At 46.8% G+C, this 19,149-nt stretch overlaps 1 protein-coding gene across 4 annotated transcripts in view; it reads left to right on the plus strand.

The window, feature by feature from the left end:
- The window catches only part of ZDHHC8 (zinc finger DHHC-type palmitoyltransferase 8), a 162,585-nt gene that overhangs the window by 69,904 nt on the left and 73,532 nt on the right, over window positions 1-19,149 (plus strand). For 2 of the 4 annotated variants that reach the window (XR_010307783.1, XR_010307782.1), the window contains exons 2-3: window positions 4,309-4,489; window positions 5,795-5,906. The exons of the other annotated variants lie outside the window; for them this stretch is intronic. The gene's annotated coding sequence lies outside the window, so the exon portion shown is untranslated. Of the gene's footprint in view, window positions 1-4,308; window positions 4,490-5,794; window positions 5,907-19,149 lie in introns of those variants that run through there. 4 annotated transcript variants of the gene reach the window in all.

A 19,149-nucleotide genomic window follows, 5' to 3' on the forward strand; every position in this document is an offset into this window, starting at 1 on the left:
CCTTCCCTGCCCTCTGGCTTAAGGCTGTAGTTCACCTGAAAACTGAAAATGCCACTTAAAGAAAATGGCAAGCCTCTCTGACAAGTGACTAATCTGTCCTCAAGGAAATGGCAGTGACTGAGAGGGGCAAGCCTGTCATCTGGGCAGGGAGTGGGAAGAGGACTGTGCAACCTCTTCTACTGCTTGGTTAATGGCAACATACTGAACTGTCAGGCAGGCTCATTAGGGACACGCTGTTAATTTGGTCAGGCAAGCGCTGCCAGGCTGCATTGTGTGGAGTTAAGCTCTGTGAATAGAGCCCGTAAGCAAAGCTGCTGGAATCTGCTTTTGTGTTCCCTTTGGACGGCTGTCCCCTGGTTTTGGCTTCTTTTCCAGTTCCAAGTGGCCACGTGGAGTTTTGGCACTATGAGTGTTGCCCAAAGATTAGTTGTAGATTGCAGAAGCAATCTAACTTGTGCAGAGATGAGTTACTCTGCTTCTCTTCTCAGCTTTTTGCAGGCATATGTTTAGTCAGTGTCAGTTCCCTGCTTTTCCTGACTTAACTGGAAGTGGATTAAGCTCCTTCTCTTTAAAAAGCAATTTGAATGCTATAGAGGTAGTTTCCTTATCTTCGCTGCTCACATCTGCTAGGTACTGGCTATATGGCAATTAAAGTTGGCATTTCTTTGCTACTGTCCAAAGATAACCTTTCTGCCCTCCAATTCCCACAAGTCACAGAGTCCTGCAGGTGGTTTTGGAGGTACAGCAGTATGTGTTTAAAAAATCCACTGCAGTCCCTAGAAGAGCTCAGCAGTGAGTACCCTTTTGGGGAGAGAAGAGGGAGCCCTATGGTGGGGAAAATCTGCCATGTGCAACTTATCTGAGTGGATATCCTGACTCAACTGATTCCTCATGGGATGGTTGTAAAAGGTTGAGCAAGAGTAAGAGGTTGTTTCCATCTCAGAAAGGGAATAACCAGATGGTGTCGATGCTGTGTCTCCCCAGCCTGTGAACTTAAGAGCTGAAGCCCAACAGAGGATTTTTCTGATTCTATCATGTGTTTGCCTTCGTGACTCCAGTTCCTCTCTCATCCTTTGGGGGTTTCTCCCTGACACTGTCGGTCTTATTGAAACTTATTTTTGTTTCTGCTTAGTCTTCGGCCAGAGAAAAGGCTGAAATTAGTAATTTTCTGGTATCCATTCACTACATTTTCACCTGATTTATCTGATTATGTTAAGGCCGAGTCAAATACTCCATTAAGAGTTTCAGATGCTATCAGAGCTGAAGCAGAGAAAGGTTTCCCAGGAGATGGACTGTGTGTGCTTGCATGGAACAGACTTAGCAGGGAACTGACCTGCACAATTGCCTTGTGTACTGCTGCACAGCTCCAGCAGTTGTGTCACTAAATACCTGGGGTGATCATTAGTTGTGAATACACAATGCCTTCCACCTGCTGGGGGGCAGGCTCTGTTACCACGCCGGGAGGCTGCCCTTCTCCCCAGAAACAAGAGGAGTTCCTGCCTCTGCCTGGTCAGACAGAGGGAGATCTATTTAATGCAGCGCCCCATCCAGGGAAGCAGTGTTTTTCCACTTGCTGTGTGGTAGGCAATACTTCTTGCAAAGGAGCACTGAGTTTCTTCATTTTAGTTTACTTTACCAGGGATTTCTATTAGAATAAGGCTGGAGGGAGGGAAATTTGGAATGATTCTGGGAAGCTTTGACTCAGGAAGGGGAGAATGATTCATAGATCTTTATTATTGTTTTTTTATCAAGGAGAACTGACTGTTGAACCTAATCTTCACTTATCTTTCACTTTGAAAACTTAAAGCACTTACCCAGCGACCCCAGAAATGTGTGTGGGTTTGAACCGAGGTCTTTTGGCATAAGAGCATAAATCCCAGCTGTGGGAGGTAGCCTACAACCATTTGAAGGTAGATTTATTCCCCTTATGATCATATTTCATAAGTGTTTTAATAGTGAATCCTGAGTGCATCCCATAACTGTTTTTGAAGTGGGATGGGAAATAAATGTTTCGTGGGAATTAGGGGCAGCCAGAGGCACTTCACACAACTGAGATCTGTAATAAACACATTGTACAAAGCTAAGAAGTCTCTGAGGCTTTGGATAATCATCAGAAATCTAATTAAGTTCCACCTCTGATAAGAATTCATCAGTAATTACAGACATACAGTTGACATGTAAGCAATTCTCTAAGGTCACCAGAAATAGTGTCTTGGTTCATACTTGGTAATGCAGTTGAAACTTCTGCTGAGAGGTCCAAAGTCGTGTCAGCCACATGGCAGTGGAAGAGATGTGACAAAGCTTCAGAAATCCACCAATTGTTTTTCAGTAGAGCTGCAAAATAATCTCTTGCTCCTTTCCTGCCATCAGTTCATGCCTGAATGAACCAGTCCTGTGTTCTGTCAGAGAATCTGATGGCTGGTTTGGTAGAAATAAGATCTCCTCTGTCAGGATTGTTAGTGTCTTCTGAAACCGAGCTCAAAATGAGCCACGCAGTCAGACCCTGGATTGTATGGGTGGAATTACAAAGAGAGGCTGTATAAGAACAAACATATGTCAAACATAGGGTATAGGCTTCCTCCTAATGGCCTTGGACTTTGTAGCCCACGTAGGCTGCCAGAAGTGAACACGATACATAGTCTGTGGCTTTTGTGTCTCATTGCTTAATGCGGTGCATAATGTACAAATCATACTGCAGCAAAATACAGGCATCTACAGTTACCCTACCAAGTGGCCTGTCTCCTGTCCTTGATTTGACCTCTGCTGTCTCCTCAGCTGTCCTGATCTCCCTCTCCAAATTAGCAATCTCTGCATAAAGAAAATGGGTATCAAGATCAACCCCAACAAGAAGGATCCTCGTAATGAGACTAAAAGCTCCATTTCATGGAAAGATTTTGTCAGTCAGCAACACACTAAAATCCACACTCCAGGCATTACATCCCAGAGATCATTATTAAAGCATGTGGTTAAAAACTATTTCCCTGGGAGTGATTTTGCTGCTCGGGCAAATCTCTCACAGGTGCAATCTGTTAGAGAGGCCAGACCGCTGCTTATAAACAAGCAAGCAAGGACGATCCAAAGGCTAAGCAATGAGGTGTTCCCTGGCCAGCAGCAGGGAAAGTCCAGGAGGAGACTGCAGATATTAGTGAAAGTAGAATTTTTGGGGGCAATAATCCAAAGGCTAAGCAATGAGGTGTTCCCTGGCCAGCAGCAGGGGAAGTCCAGGAGGAGACTGCAGATATTAGTGGAAGTAGAATTTTTGGGGGCAATAATCCAAAGGCTAAGCAATGAGGTGTTCCCTGGCCAGCAGGGAAAGTCCAGGAGGAGACTGCAGATATTAGTGGAAGTAGAATTTTTGGGGGCAATAATCCAAAGGCTAAGCAATGAGGTGTTCCCTGGCCAGCAGGGGAAGTCCAAGAGGAGACTGCAGATATTAGTGGAAGTAGAATTTTTGGGGGCAATAATCCAAGGGCTAAGCAATGAGGTGTTCCCTGGCCAGCAGGGGAAGTCCAAGAGGAGACTGCAGATATTAGTGGAAGTAGAATTTTTGGGGGCACTAATCCAAGGGCTAAACAATGAGGTGTGCCCTGGCCAGCAGGGGAAGTCCAAGAGGAGACTGCAGATATTAGTGGAAGTAGAATTTTTGGGGGTACTAATCCAAGGGCTAAACAGTGAGGTGTTCCCTGGCCAGCAGCAGGGGAAGTCCAAGAGGAGACTGCAGATATTAGTGGAAGTAGAATTTTTGTGGGCAAAAATCCAAAGACTAAGCAATGAGGTGTGCCCTTGCCAGCAGGGAAAGTCCAGGAGGAGACTGCAGATATTAGTGGAAGTAGAATTTCTGGGGGCACTAATCCAAAGGCTAAGCAATGAGGTGTTCCCTGGCCAGCAGAGGGGAAGTCCAAGAGGAGACTGCAGATATTAGTGGAAGCAGAATTTTTAGGTGCAAAAAATCTGTAGCCTGTTAGGGGATTTTTGAAACAAACAGTTTATTCTGTACAAAATTGTTCAGCCTACAGAACTGGCAGTTTAGGAAACAAACCAAAACCACCCAAATTAAAACTCAAGCAACATAACCTGGTTACTGAATGGATGTTGCCCTGTTTTTGTTTTAGCATATAGGTGGGACTGAGGATAGATTTAAGTCATCTGCTACGCAATGTTATTTCCTTTGCCATAGCCAATGGCAACTGCAGCAGCCAGCACTGGTTGCTCAGGCATTTGCAATCTGAGATGCAGCCTCCTTTCCTCCTATTTTTTTTTTGGTTGTTTTTCTTTTTCTTCCTTTCTTTTTTAAATTTTTTTTTGAAGTTGAAGATGATCAAAAGAACCAAAATGACAGGGACCTTCCCCACCTGCAAGGCACACAGTTAGGTAAGTAGATATTTCCAAAAACTCTCTTAACAGCACCTCCCCAGCTTCAGCCTGACACTACAACACTGATCTATTCCTCTTTTCTCCTAGGAATGAGAATACAAGATCCAGCAAGCAGGTAAGCTGTAGAGCTAGTGATAACAATTCCCACATCCATTAAAAAGGAAAAAAAGTTGCCTAGAAATCCTTTCAATCTGAAAGTCAAACATGCACTTCTCCAGCTAAATTTTCCAGTCCATTTCTTTTTCTGGAACACCTTAATGTCCATGTAGAATCATAGAATCAGTCAGGGTTAGAAGGGACTGCAAAGATCATCTACTTCCAACCCCCTGCCATGGGCAGGGACACCCTACCCTAGATCAGGCTGCACACAGCCTCATCCAGGCTGGCCTTAAACACCTCCAGGGACGGGGCCTCAACCACCTCCCTGGGCAACCCATTCCAGCCTCTCACCAATCTCATGATGAACAACTTCCTCACATCCAGTCTGAACCTCCCCACCTCCAGCTTTGCTCCATTCCCCCCAGTCCTGTCACTATCCTGTTGAGGTGCTGGAATGTGTCCAGAGAAGGGCGACAAAGCTGGTGAAAGGCCTGGAACACAAATCCTAGGAGAGGCTGAGGGAGCTGGAGGTGTTTAGCTTGGAGAAGAGGAGGCTCAGGGGTGACCTCATTGCTGTCTACAGCTACCTGAAGGGAGGTTGTAGCCAGGTGGGGTTGGTCTCTTCTCCCAGGCAACCAGCAACAGAACAAGGGGACACAGTCTCAAGTTGTGCCAGGGCAGGTTTAGGCTGGATGTCAGGAGGAAGTTGTTGGCAGAGAGAGTGATTGGCATTGGAATGGGCTGCCCAGGGAGGTGGTGGAGTTGCCATCCCTGGAGGTGTTCAAGAAAAGAGTGGATGAGGCATTTAGTGCCATGGTCTGGTTGACTGGCTAGGGCTGGGTGCTAGGTTGGCCTGGATGATCTTGGAGGTCTCTTCCAACCTGGTTGATTCTATGATTCTATCCAATAGCCTAAAAAGTCCCTCCCCTGCTTTTTTGTAGGCCCCCTACAAAATGTGATCATTTATTCTTTTGTTTCCTTGCCTAAGGAGAATTCAGGGTGTTTCTTCACTTGAACTCACTAGTTTGAGTGATTGATCTTGCCTTCCAAAATGATTATATGTCCATCAACCCAACCACAAACCCTTTCTGAAAACTCCTTCCCTCTGTTATATACACTGAATAAATAGAAGCCAGACTATCTCTAATATATGTGTCTGTGATACAAGGAAATGATTGCTAGGATTAGAACTGTCTGTGGCTGGAACTGAGAGCTATTTCAGCACTGAACAAATAAACCAACTAACTTTCCCCTTCCCCACCCCTTCTTTAAAACCACTGGAAAGTCTCTGTAACCAGGATTTGATCTCTTTTTTCTGCAGCATCCAGAGGAGCCTGAGGAAGCAACCACTTCAAACAGACCTCCCAGCACTTTCCACCTGTAGCCTCATGTGCTTTATCTACGAATAAAACTGTTTGGGCTTTCTTCCGGCACTGAGTTGGTTTGCTCATTGGTAAACATTTTGCCATGTGCTTTTGGCTCCACTCTGGATTTCTCTTGGACCCTGAAAGTGGTGAATGGAATCGTCTGGGTTGGAAGGGACCTCCAAGGTCATCTTGTCCAACCCCCTCTGCTGTCAGCAGGGGCATCCTCAACTAGACCAGGTTGCTCAGAGCCTTGTTGAGCCACACCTTGAATATCTCCAGGGATGGGGGCAATTGCCTCTCTGGGCTATCTGGTCCAGTGTTCCACCACCCTCTTGGTAAAGAGCTTTTTCTTAACATTCCAATCTAAATCTGTTCTTGTCTAGTTTGAAGCCATTGTCCTTTGTCCTATCATCACAGGCCTTTGTAAACAGTCTCTCTCTCCATCCTTCTTGCAGGCCCCCTTCAGGTACTGGAAGGTTGCTATTAGGTCTCCCTGGAGCCTTTTCTTCTCCAGGCTGAACAACCCCAGCTCCCTCAGCCTGTCCTCATAGCAGAGGTGCTCCAACCCCCTGATCTTTTTCATGGCTTTCTGGACCTGCTCCATTTTTTGAAGGAAAATAACCTGACTGAAGGAGACCAATTTGAAGAGCCCTCCATATGTTTCTGCTAAATCCAGGAAGCCTTCCTTTGGGATTAGTGATTCCTTAGTTTCTTTGATGGCCACGGCTTGCTGCACTCTGCTAGGCAGAGCAGCTCTCAGGTGACCTCCTCAGCTCTGGTTTTGCCTCAGGTTGTTTTCACTCCTCTTTCCTCAGAACTGTCTTTCTTCCTCAGCTACTTTTCTTCCTCTCTTATTCATATGGTGTGGCTCTTTTGTGCAAATACACATATATCACAGCTGCTTCGGTTCCACCTCCTGCTCTTTGTATCTGAGTATTAAATTCCACTTTATTTTTAATCAAACCACATCACATTTCTTTTTTGGGGTCAGAGAAGCATGTTTGGCATGTTTAATTTGCCACTGTAAGGTTCTCCTCCAAACAGAATTCAAACCATTATGTTACAGTCTGTACCAGAGCCTTCCTAGCAGCTGTGTTTATACAGCTCCTAGTAAAATGGGTCCCTGATTAGGATTTTTGAATAGCTTATTCACTGAAAAAATGGTGTTTTGAACCAGTGAAAGCTATTTAAAAAATTGGGATAATATATGATTAAAACTTCTGGTTTGAAGAAATGGCAGTGGCAACACCCTACCAAATTTTGGTCCCAAAACCTCATCACCATTAGTATAAGTTACTGGAATTTAATTGGACATGAAGTAGATTTTTTTTCCCCTTTTGCTTGTAAAATTAAAAAAGACTGAAATTGATCTGTTCAGAGCAGTCACCCAAAATGGTTAGAGTTTGGTAAATGATATGAAGCTGAGGGCAGGTTCTTTAGCTTGGAATATCAAGGAACAGTAATTTGCGGGCAGCTTGGTCCAGAATAAGGAACTGAGGGCAGTTCTGAGGTTGTTTCATGACTACCAAGACAGGCTGAAAAACCAAAGCCCATCTTCTGTTTTGAGTGACACTGGGCCAGACAGACCCTAAGTGGTGGACAGGTGGGTTGCAAAGAGCCATTCTGCTCCTGCCATGCCAGGTTGGTGAAGCAATAATTGGTGTGCCAGCAGCAATGCCTCCTGGGGTGCAGGGAAACCTACAGGCTTGGGAGGTGTTAAGGCTGTGAGGAAAAGATTCCTCATCTGGGCTGTTCACTGCTGTGGAGTTAAGAGAGTTAGAAACTGCATTTCCAATAGTCTGCAACTTAGTTCCCTGCTTTTTTGCTGTAGGCACTGGCAGTGAACAAAACCAGTAGACCTAGAGTAAAGCAGGGAAATAAGTACTGAGTCTGCCTGTTAAACTGGAGCATGAGATTAAAGGACCAAAAGCTGCCTCAACTGAGCGACTCCATACTTTAATGTGTTCTAAATCATAAACTAAAAGCAAAGATGTATAAGTTTGTGTCATGATCCATAAACCTAGATCTTCTCTTGTCCTTTTACTTTAGACAAGTCACTTGTAGAGGGAGTTGCAGTGGTTTGGATAAGTCTAGGCTTCAGCAGTCAGCCCTCTTAGGGCAGACATGTAAGAAACATCTGTAATTGTTTGGGGAGTTTGGCAGACAATCTTGTACTTAAATCACATTTTCCCCTTTGAAAGTTGGCAATCTCCATCTAATAATGAGGCACACAAGCTGCATACCCCTGCACATGTGGAATTAGACAAGGTATCAGCTTGCTGTTACCTTGCAAATCCTGCTGCAAGGTAACATCAAGTCGATAGCTGTAGTAAGGGAGACCAGCTCAGTGTTATTGAAAACTATCTGCCTTCTTTGTAGCTAAGAATAAAAGCTAATAGTTTTAAGTAGCAGGCAACATCATTGTTCAGAGTTTCCCACTTGGATGTTGGCTAAGACTAAAATCAAGAAGTTCTATGAGTAAGATGATACAAACCCTCCTATTCAGGCAGAATTGGTTAAGTTGTGTGCATATCTGTCACAGGCTGGGCTTCTGAGTACATTTAGTTGTGCATAGTCTGACTGGAATCATCTCATCCTCTAATGAGATCGTGTGATTTCAGAGCATATTACATTTAATCCTGGTTTTCAGGATTAGAGCCTGCAGATCTAAAATTGCAGAGTATAAGAAAGGCATCATGATCCTGGATGCTCAGGCTAAAGGTGAGGCCCAGCTCATTGTGAACTAAGGCTTTGGTCCTGCCACTGAAAGCAGAATTCAGTAAACAGACTTCAGTGGGAGACTCAGGCTGATGGCTGCTGACCTTTGTCAAGCAGAACAAATGATTGCTCTATTTGCTGGAATTGTGTTAGTGCTGGATGCTTCTGGTACAGCCTGAGCAAATGAAGTTTAAAAATCTGGCTATCAGCAAACTTTGTCTTTTGATTGAGTCTACAAATGCTCTGTAGCATAGACCCTCCAGGCAGGAATTTGAGGCTCTGCTTTATTTGATTCCAGGTCTTGTGTTTCCGACAGTGATTTTGCTTGTAATAGAAAAGTGTCATGAAAACAGGCAAAACCCTGAGTAATGTGTTAAAATCAATTCCTGTGTCAGATTCCTGCATGGCATGTCCTTTGGTGGACACAGCATTGTCTGAACAGCCTGAGGAAGAGGCTGTCATACAGGTGCTGCATCTCTGTGTCTTCCAGCTCAGGAACGATGAAGCATAGCTGATCAACTATGTAAGCTTAGCCCAACTGATTGTGAACAAAGAGCCAAAACCAGACAAGAAAACCCCCAAAGAAAGAAAAACCAGAACTTGTAACTACTTGGGTGTTGGGTTTTTGGTTGTTTGGGTGCTGTTGGACTGTTGGTTGTGAGGTTTTTCTGTTGGCTCGGTGTTTTTGTGTTCCGTGAATAACCTGCAAGAACTGAAGGCTTTGCTGACCATTCAGAGACTTATCACTGATTCTCACCTTGACCACTGAAATGCTGCCAAGGTTACTATGGTAGTGCCTTTGGTAGCCTTTTGCTCAAGGATGTGCTAGGTTTTTGTATGCCAGCACTGGCATGTCCAAGCCAGCTGCAAGGCTCCCTGCTCCGCCAGACAAAACTGCGTGCTTGAATGGACTCAGCTGAGTATCTCCTCTTTGGGATATTCCTGGGGGCTGCTGCCATGCATGGCTGTTTCTCTGCTTGTGATGAGGGTGGCAGGAAGGGTTGGCATACAAAGTGCAGAGCAATCTACCATCTTCCACAACAGTGGAAGAGTAGAGGTCTTCTTTTGAGGAATATTAACCTGTTTGGAAGATACTTTGCACATTGTCAGGGGAATATGGTGTAGTGTTTCTCTTGCAAGCCTATCAGAAGCACTTGAAGAAGCTGCATTGAGTGTGTTAGAGCTGGCTGGCAGTTGTCAGTCACAAGTTAGAAATCTTCAGTGTTTTTCTTAGGCAGCCAGTGCTGCCTGATACAGCTCTCTGGAATGTAGCAGGAGGCAGTGCAACGTTTTCATTTAATTGCTTGTGGAGATAGCTGCAGGATTGTGGTGTCAGAAAATATTGCTAAATCTCAGGGGATTTCTTGGCATTTTGTTGCCACAATAAGGTCATAGTTGTCACAGTGGCTTAGTACAGCCACAGAATATATGTACAATTATTTATGCAGCCTGGAAATGTAGTGCAATAACAAAATACTGTGTTTGTGTATCTGTGACTTGCATTCATTTGAGTCTTCAGATGCTGTTTTTGTCCTTGCATTGTTTAAATGCACAGTTCTTGTATTTGAGACTTGTGAAGATGCTAAGAAGAGTTGTATGCTGTCAATCTGGTTGTATTTTGCAACCAGTCTTAAATATGATCCTCCTTGTGGGTTTGTGTCTCTCAGCTGTCTTTATTACCCAAGCATTTCAGTTTTGTAAATCCATATTTATAAGGAATTTGTTTCACAGCAGAACTGCTGCTGCATTGTTAATACTAAGATGACAAGTGGCCTGAAAATGAGGTGTCAGGCAAACACAGGCAGTTTCCACTTGACTTTTTTCAACTGTCTGGAAGCCCAACCCAGACATATTGTGGAGCATTTGCAAAGTAAGATTAATGCAGTACAGAGCTGCCAATGAATTGCCATCACTTGAGACAAAAAATGAGGTTGCTGTGGCTTCACCTCTCCCCCATCAGGTCCAAACCTAGCTTTGTTTGAGAATGTAAAGGCATCTCCTCTTCTGTGTGTCATAGCTGAGATCTCCTTGCTCAGCTTTGTGTTTGCTGTATGCAAAAGATTAATGTGCAGCAGGATTTTTCCAGAAAAAATCATCTTGGAATCATAGCATCAGTCAGGGTTGGAAGGGACCACAAGGATTATCTAGTTCCAACCCCCCTGCCACAGGCAGGGACACCCTACCCTAGAGCAGGCTGGCCACAGCCTCATCCAGCCTGGCCTTAAACACCTCCAGGGATGGGGCCTCAACCACCTCTCTGGGCAACCCATTCCAGGCTCTCAATCTTAGTTGCACAAGTGTGGAAAGTGCTGTCTTTATTGTGCTTCTGAAGATCCTTTTCTCACACTATAATCTTTGTGTCTATTGCTCTTGTCTCCCATGGGATGTTTCAGCTTAAGCATTAGCGTTGTCAGAAGAGCGTTCACCCTGTGAACAACATGAAGAATACTGCAATTACTTTCTTACCTGTATCTGTGGGATTAGACCATGAACTTCTCAGGTGAAAACATCTCTGGCATGTTGCTCATATGCAGTTATTGTGGACCAAGCAGAATTGCTTACAGAGGTTAAAAAAGCTCAGTGTGATCTTGGAGTACTACTTAGCAAAGTCATAGGCACATAGGTCATGGTAGAATGTTACTGGAGGAGCTGTCCTGGTGCTTCTTTATGCTTCCACTATTTCCATTTGTCACAGCCTTGGTGCCTCTCCCTTCTAGGTTTATTTTTACTAGGGGTTTTGTTTCTCTGTTATGATACATTAGAGAATTCATTGCTTTTTCTCCCAGAATTTAAAACTGGAGAGGAGTTTTAGTGTGTTTTGCAGAACAGGTCTGAAATCCAAGCTAATCCGATTAATCTGATAAAATAGGGTTTAGAATTAATCTAACACCAATCTGCTGCTCTGTAAAAAGCACACATAAGCAGTATTTATTGTCTTTAGCTGCAAGAGGGGGAGGAAAGCACCCACATTTAGCATGGCTGCATTCAACCACTGCAGCGACAAGGATATCCTAAGAACACTGAGTGTAATAATCACAACCCAGTGCAGAAACTCAGCCTCTCCGAGCATCATAGAATCACAGAATGCCAGGGGCTGCAAGAGACCTCAAAAGCTCATCCAGTCCAACCCCTTGCCAGAGCAGGTTCACCTCAACTAGATCACACAGAAATGGGTCTTGAGTATCTCCAGAGAGGGAGACTCCACAACTCCCCTGGGCAGCCTGTTCCAGTGTTCTGTCACCCTCACAGGGAAAAAAAATCCTTCTCATGTTTACATGAAACAAAGGAGCGACAGAGCTGAAAACCATGCCTGCAAACCTGGGGGATTTTTAAGATGGATAGGGAGAAGAGGAGGAGTTTAAATGTGATTTTTCAGGCTGTAGTGAAAGATGGCTTTGGAGGGTGTGTGCATGTGCAAGGAGCCCGAGGGAGGAAGTGGAAGATAGGAAATGCTGCAGTTTTGAACACTGACAAAGCGCCTGGCTGTGCTTACCGATTTGACAGCATCTCCTCAGCAGCTGCATCAACATTAGGGGCCACTCATCACCTTATTAGATTCATAGCATTAGCTAACCCAACTTTTCTATCAACACATGTTTTTTCCTGCCTGGGAAGCTGAAGAACAGTTTCTTAGGGCTACTTCATCAGGGGAAGCGCACAGATGAAGAGGTTGTACTCCATTTCAGGTTATGTGATGTATGTCTCAGAACCATTTTGTCTGCCACAACCGTTCATAGCTTGAGAGGCTGATTCCAAATACTGTTCTTTTGCTGTGCATCACCAGAAGCTTGCCCAAAAGGTTTCTTCTGACCAAAATATTTGTGTCTTCACAACCCTCCCCTGAAGGGAGGTTGTAGCCAGGTGGGGGTTGGTCTCTTCTTCCAGACAACCAGCAACAGAACAAGGGGACACAGACTCAAGTTGTGCTGGGGCAAGTATAGGCTGGATGTTAGGAGGAAGTTGTTGGCAGAGAGAGTGATTGGCATTGGAATGGGCTGCCCAGGGAGGTGGTGGAGGCACCATCCCTGGAGGTGTTCAAGAAAAGATTGGATGAGGCACTTAGTGCCATGGTCTGGTTGACTGGCTAGGGCTGGGTGCTAGGTTGGCCTGGATGATTTTGGAGGTCTCTTCCAACCTGGTTGATTCTATGAACCCTCTTAGTGAGACTTCCCAGCATCCCCTTCGAAGCAGTTTGGGAATGACTGAGAATAACAGACAAATGGAGTGGATTTCATAAAGCAAGCATTTGTTTGGGCAAGCAGTGGTATCTTTACCATTTATTACTGGGAAGCAACTACGACATCACACTTGCTGAGACACAGCTGTATGCAGCTGCTGGATAGAACTGATTTTTAGGAGCACCATTCATCACACTGAGAGGCCTTGATGCTGCCAACATTAATAGATATACTCTAACATCATCAACCATCTTGAAGTAAGAAATTAGAGGCATTAGAGTTTGGATTCCTTCATGTTTAAAATGTCTTCCTGTGAAGGTATGACTGATGTATTTGGTGGTGATGGAAGTCATGTTGGTCATTCATGTGATTTGCTAGAGATGAGAGCTTTCTTGAAGAGGAAGGACTGCTCAGTGAACGTGCTGATAGACTTTAAGAAAATACCTCATCTATAAAGCGATGAAACTTTGTGGTCAGCTAAAGAATGTGTGGAAGGAGGGAGAGCAGGGCTGGAAGAGCAAGGATTCCACTTAGAGGCCAGACCCTGCTGTTTACAGTATGGAGTTTCCATCAGATTCCTCTAACACAATCATGGTGAGAAGTCATAGAATCATAGAACCAACCAGGTTGGAAGGGACCTCCAAGCTCATCCAGTCCAACCTAGCACCCAGCCCTATCCAGTCAGCTAGACCATGGCACTAAGTGCCTCAGCCAGGCTTTTCTTGAATACCTCCAGGGACGTTCAGAAGTGTATGCTGATTGGGCCATGCTTATGAGCTTTCTTGTTTTTACTAAGTATTTGAATTTCCCTAAGGAGGACCTTCTAAGCAGAGTTTAAATTAAACTTCAGCATTTGCCAGAATCAAAATGAATACTGTGTGAGTACAGAAGCTACACTTGATGCCCGAGTGCAAGCATCAAAGAGGACCTTGGCGTGAGGAACAGAGTATTCTATGCAAATATTCATAGTTGCAAAGGAATTAATCCCTTTCCAAAGGGCCAGCACAGATCTTTCAGTGGCTCATAAGCCTGCTTTTGAGGGAGCAGGTGCTTGGCAAGCCCTGAGGGTTCAGATTTCAAAACAATCCATGCTCTGCTGACACATGCAAATATCTTCAAAACAAATTTTCCAGCTCTTACTCTCTGAGACGTTTTCTGCAAGTTCTCTGTGAATTTAGGTGTAACTTCTGTGGCATGGTAAGAGTAGAGCTCAGTCCCTCAGGGATCAATCCTGGGACCAGTCTTGTTCAACATCTTTGTCGGTGCCATGGACAGTGGCACTGAGTGCACCTTCAGCAGGTTTGCTGATGACACCAAGCTGTGTGGTGCAGCAGACAGGCTGGAGAGCAGGGATGCCATCCAGAGGGACCTGGACAGGTGGGCACAAGACAACCTCATGAGGTTCAACAAGACCAAGTGCAAGGTCCTGCATCTGGGTCGAGGCAATCCCAAGCACAAATACAGGCTGGGCAGTGAGTGGCTGGAGAGCAGCCCTGAGGAGAGGCACTTAGGGATGCTGCTGGATGAGAAGCTCAACAGGAGCCAGCAGTGTGCACCTGCAGCCCAGAGGGCAAACCAGATCCTGGGCTGCATCAGGAGAAGTGTGGCCAGCAGGACGAGGGAGGTGATTCTCCCCCTCTACTCCACTCTGGTGAGACCCACCTGCAGTACTGCATCCGGCTCTGGAGCCCCCATTACAAGAGGGATGTGCAGATGCTGGAGTGTCTCCAGAGAAGGGCCACGAGGATGATCAGAAGGCTGGAGCAGCTCTGCTATGAGGACAGACTGAAAGAGTTGGAGCTGTTCAGTCTGCAGAAGAGGAGGCTCCCAGGTGACCTTATTGTGGCCTTCCAGTATCTGAAGGGGGCCTATAAAAAAGCTGGGGAAGGACTTTTCAGGCTATCAGGGAGTGACAGGACTGGGGGGAATAGAGCAAAGCCTGATCTAGGGTAGGGTATCCCTGCCCATGGCAGGGGAGTTGGAACTAGATGATCCTTGTGGTCCAACCCTGACTGATTCTATGATTCTCTGATCGTCACAGTCTGAAACTGGACAATATCAGCTTTAAGTTGGGGTAGAACAAAGCTGCAATTGATGGCTGGCCAGGTCTCTTTGCCAAACCACTTATTTTGATCATTCATAGCAAGAGACCCTCATTTTCTAAAACTCCTTTTGTTGGTGAAGACAGCAAACAGGTTCTGTTCTGTCCTCAGAGAGGGTGGCACGGTGCCAGTGTCAGCAGCCAGCAATCCAAAGTGTTGCATTTAATCACAAGATTAATTTTCCCTTTTATTGGCTTTTCCTTTCAGTATCACTGAGCATGACATGTTGTAAAACAGTAACACTAGTTGAACAAGGATTGGCTAGCATCTCTCAGCCCTCCTGGCTATGTCAATAGCAGAATGAACATTTGTCTTGATGTGCAGCCAATAGAGACTCCCAGGACACCAAACTGGGACAACACACTTGTCAATGGATGGGCCGTGTGCCTGGAGAAGAATTAGGGAAGATGAAGCAAGATTCATCATCCAGGCATAAGAGCTGTACTGGGGCTTACATTCCTACTTTCTTACACATTGTTAAGCATCTGCACTTCCAATAGCATGTCAAATACTTGAGTTTTCCAAGTACAGATCTAATCCATTAATGGTCTGTGGTTACGTTAAGAGAGATTTATTTTAGCCTTAGTCTGGCTCTGTGCAAGTTTGCTTCTAAAGGGAGGTGGTAGTAGATGGAGGCTGAGTTAAAAATTTCCACTCATCCTGCTGAAAACAATGACTGCAAGAGGTTGTGCCTTGCTGTGCTGCAGGGTGATGGTAAAGTTGGAGACAATGGACTACAAAATACTTCTGTGGAGAGCTTTCCCTTGAATCTTCACTGACTATTCTATCACAGTATCACAGTATCACCAAGGTTGGAAGAGACCTCACAGATCATCAAGTCCAACCCTTTACCACAGAGCTCAAGGCCAGACCATGGCACCAAGTGCCACATCCAATCCTGCCTTGAACAGCTCCAGGGACGGCGACTCCACCACCTCCCCGGGCAGCCCATTCCAGTGTCCAATGACTCTCTCAGGGAAGAACTTTCTCCTCACCTCCAGCCTAAATTTCCCCTGGCACAGCTTGAGGCTGTGTCCTCTCGCTCTGGTGCTGGCCACCTGAGAGAAGAGAGCAACCTCCTCCTGGCCACAACCACCCCTCAGGTAGTTGTAGACAGCAATAAGGTCACCCCTGAGCCTCCTCTTCTCCAGGCTAACCAATCCCAGCTCCCTCAGCCTCTCCTCGTAGGGCTGTGCTCAAGGCCTCTCCCCAGCCTCGTTGCCCTTCTCTGGACACGCTCAAGCATCTCAATGTCCCTCCTAAACTGGGGGGCCCAGAACTGAACACAGCACTCAAGGTGTGGTCTAACCAGTGCAGAGTACAGGGGCAGAATGACCTCCCTCATGCACTGTCCCACTGTCTGCTGGGAAGAGGCTTCCAATCAGCAGTATAAGTGGGTCACATAAGTTTCCTGCATCTCGCCAGGCCCTCGGGCAGCTCTAATCAAACCTTTTTCAAAATGCTTACTTGGTTTGTGAACATAATTTATCAGCTGGCATGGAGCAGTGATTTACCTGCTTCGCTCCCTGATGCCATTGGATGTTGTAGGAAAGGCTGTACATGTTGCTGTCTACAACTACCTGAAGGGAGGCTGTAGCCAGGTGGGGGGTGGCCTCTTCTCCCAGGCAACCACCAACAGAACAAGGGGACACAGTCTCAGGTTGTGCTGGGGTAGGTCTAGGCTGGATGTTAGGAGGAAGTTGTTGGCAGAGAGAGTGATTGGCATTGGAATGGGCTGCCCAGGGAGGTGGTGGAGGCACTGTCCCTGGAGGTGTTCAAGAAAAGACTGGATAAGGCACTTGGTGCCATGGTCTGGTTGACTGGCTAGGGCTGGGTGCTAGGTTGGACTGGATGATCTCGGAGGTCTCTTCCAACCTGGTTGATTCTATGATTCCCTTTCCAGGTGCTGCTCTCTAGAAGGGTCTGTCTGGTCCAAGGAGATGTTGGTGTCAGCGTCACTGGCCGTGTTTGCTGGAAGGTGTTGTGGAGGCAGGGGATTAAGGAGGACGAGTCAGGAATAGATAGAAAACCAGAATTACTGTATTTCCCTGAAACCCCACCCCCAACACTAATTAATGTAGTTTAATTAGCAGACTCGGTTTCACTCAGAAGATGTTACAAACGGTGCTATAGATAACTCTGACTACTGCAGCAGTCAGGACACGGAAGAGGCTAAACTATAAACACAGCTGTCCCAGCGGCAGTCAGGCTGAGCAGCAGGTTCGCTGCTCGCAGGTGAGCCAGGCTGGCTGAGCGAAGGGGCGGCCCAGGGCTGCCAGCTGGCTCTCTCCGAACGGCAGCCCGGGCTGGTTAGGCCTATGGAGCTTGCACAAAGGGTGCTTGCCGTGGGGAGCCTCCCAGGCAGCGACGTCCAGCCCCTCCGGAGCTTGTCCTTGGCAGCGCCAGGGGACTCGCTGCAGGAACTATCCCGGCGAGGGAGAGCTCTAGGGCAGGCACCTCAGAGCGGGAAGCACCCCAATAGTTATCCCTTTCCTAGACAGAGAGTCGATTTGCCACTTCCTTGGTGCGAAGACCACAGCCAATCCCCAGCCCGACTGCAGCGCGGGCATGGGCACGGGGCACCCTTTGTGCCCGAAGGGCCCTGTGCTCCCCCGCGGGCATGGGCACGGGGCACCCTTTGTGCCCGAAGGGCCCTGTGCTCCCCCGCGGGCATCTGCAGGGGCACCCTTTGTGCCCGAAGGAGCCTGTGCTCCCCCCGCGGGCATCTGCAGGGGCACCCTTTGTGCCCGAAGGAGCCTGTGCTCCCCCCGCGGGCATCTGCAGGGGCACCCTTTGTGCCCGAAGGGCCCTGTGCTCCCCCCGCGGGCATCTGCAGGGGCACCCTTTGTGCCCGAAGGGCCCTGTGCTCCCCCCGCGGGCATCTGCAGGGGCACCCCTAGTGCCCGAAGGGCCCTTTGCCTCCCCCCCCCCCCCCTTCCCTCAAGCCTGCAGGGCAGGAGAGTGGCGCAGTTTTTTCACGCCTTTCCTCTCCCTTTCAAACCGCGGCGGGAGAGGAGTTTGGAGGTATCCAGGACCCTGGGCGAAGAGTTCAGCCTGCTCCCCTGCCCTCGGAGCAGAGGCGAGGCTGTTTGCAGCTGGTGCTCCGCTCCAGCTCTGCTGGCAGGTAGGGCTGCTTCGTTTTATGTACTTAGCACTGCAGTCCTCTTCGTGTGAGATCTGTGTTCGGAAGAACTAAATGCACTGGTACACAGGAAAGGTTGTCTTGTGTGCTTAGGCAGAAGTGTTGGCCTCTTAGTCTGTTCTACAAGTGGATCAAACCAAATTTCAAAGCCCACGTATTACATATTGTGATCTGAATTAAATGTAAATGTGGCATGGACCCGGAGCCTGACACAGCGGAGCTGCAGCTCTCAGTTGCAAAAGCTTTGAAGGGCTGGAGTTCACAGCCACGTTAAGGCAGAACACAGCTGGGATTAGCTGGAAGCTGGGCACATTTGAACCGTTTTCTTCTCGCACAGCTGCAGTGGTAGGAGATGAGGTAGCGCTAAACGATTTGAATACCAACAGCGTGGTGTTTCTTCATGCTTGTTTAGTCCCTGTATCGTCAGTGTCTCTGCAGCCTGCAAACACTGCAGGCACAACTGCTTTCATTCTTTCAAACTACGGCGTTTCAACACACAGACCACCTGGGGAGCAAGAATTAGGATAGATGATGAAGAATCTTCCACAGTGTGGAAGGTGCTGAGCAGCTAATGAGTAGAGTTAAAAGATGGAAGTGACCTGGTGTAGCTGGCTGCAGCATCTGCACTGCAGGTTTGCACTGATCTATCACATCAGTGTTAGGCTTGGCTACGCTAATGCAGTTTTCTACCGGACTGTGGTTAATTACCTGGGACTGGCTGGCAGCATCCACCTGTAAGGTTGTGTCCTCTCTGCAGAAAAGAATTGCTTAAGGAGTGAAATATCTCAAGGTGACTCAGAGAGTCCAGCCTGCACGTGTGAGTGGTGTGGTACAGGAAAGTTCCTATAGTGCTGGAGACAACTTAGCAACAGCTGATTCACTAAGATGTGACAGTATGGAAACTGAAAATTGAGGGGCAGGTAAAATAACAGGTTAGTGTGGTGCTGTGTGCTTTCCTTCACCAAACATAAAACATCTCTTTCCTAGAAAAATGGCTTTGTGCCTACTGAAAAATCCATAAATGTTCAGTATTCAGAAGCTGTCCAAGGAGTAACGAGCAAAGCAGTGTGTCCCTCCTGAAAACCTCTTAGGATCCAAAGGGTGCTAACTTCTGTTAGTGAAGTCACACTGCAGTTAGCTTGGGTGTCAAGCCAAACACAACCGGGTTT

Source organism: Pogoniulus pusillus, chromosome 30 (genome assembly GCF_015220805.1).
Source record: "Pogoniulus pusillus isolate bPogPus1 chromosome 30, bPogPus1.pri, whole genome shotgun sequence".
Classification (NCBI taxonomy): domain Eukaryota; kingdom Metazoa; phylum Chordata; class Aves; order Piciformes; family Lybiidae; genus Pogoniulus; species Pogoniulus pusillus.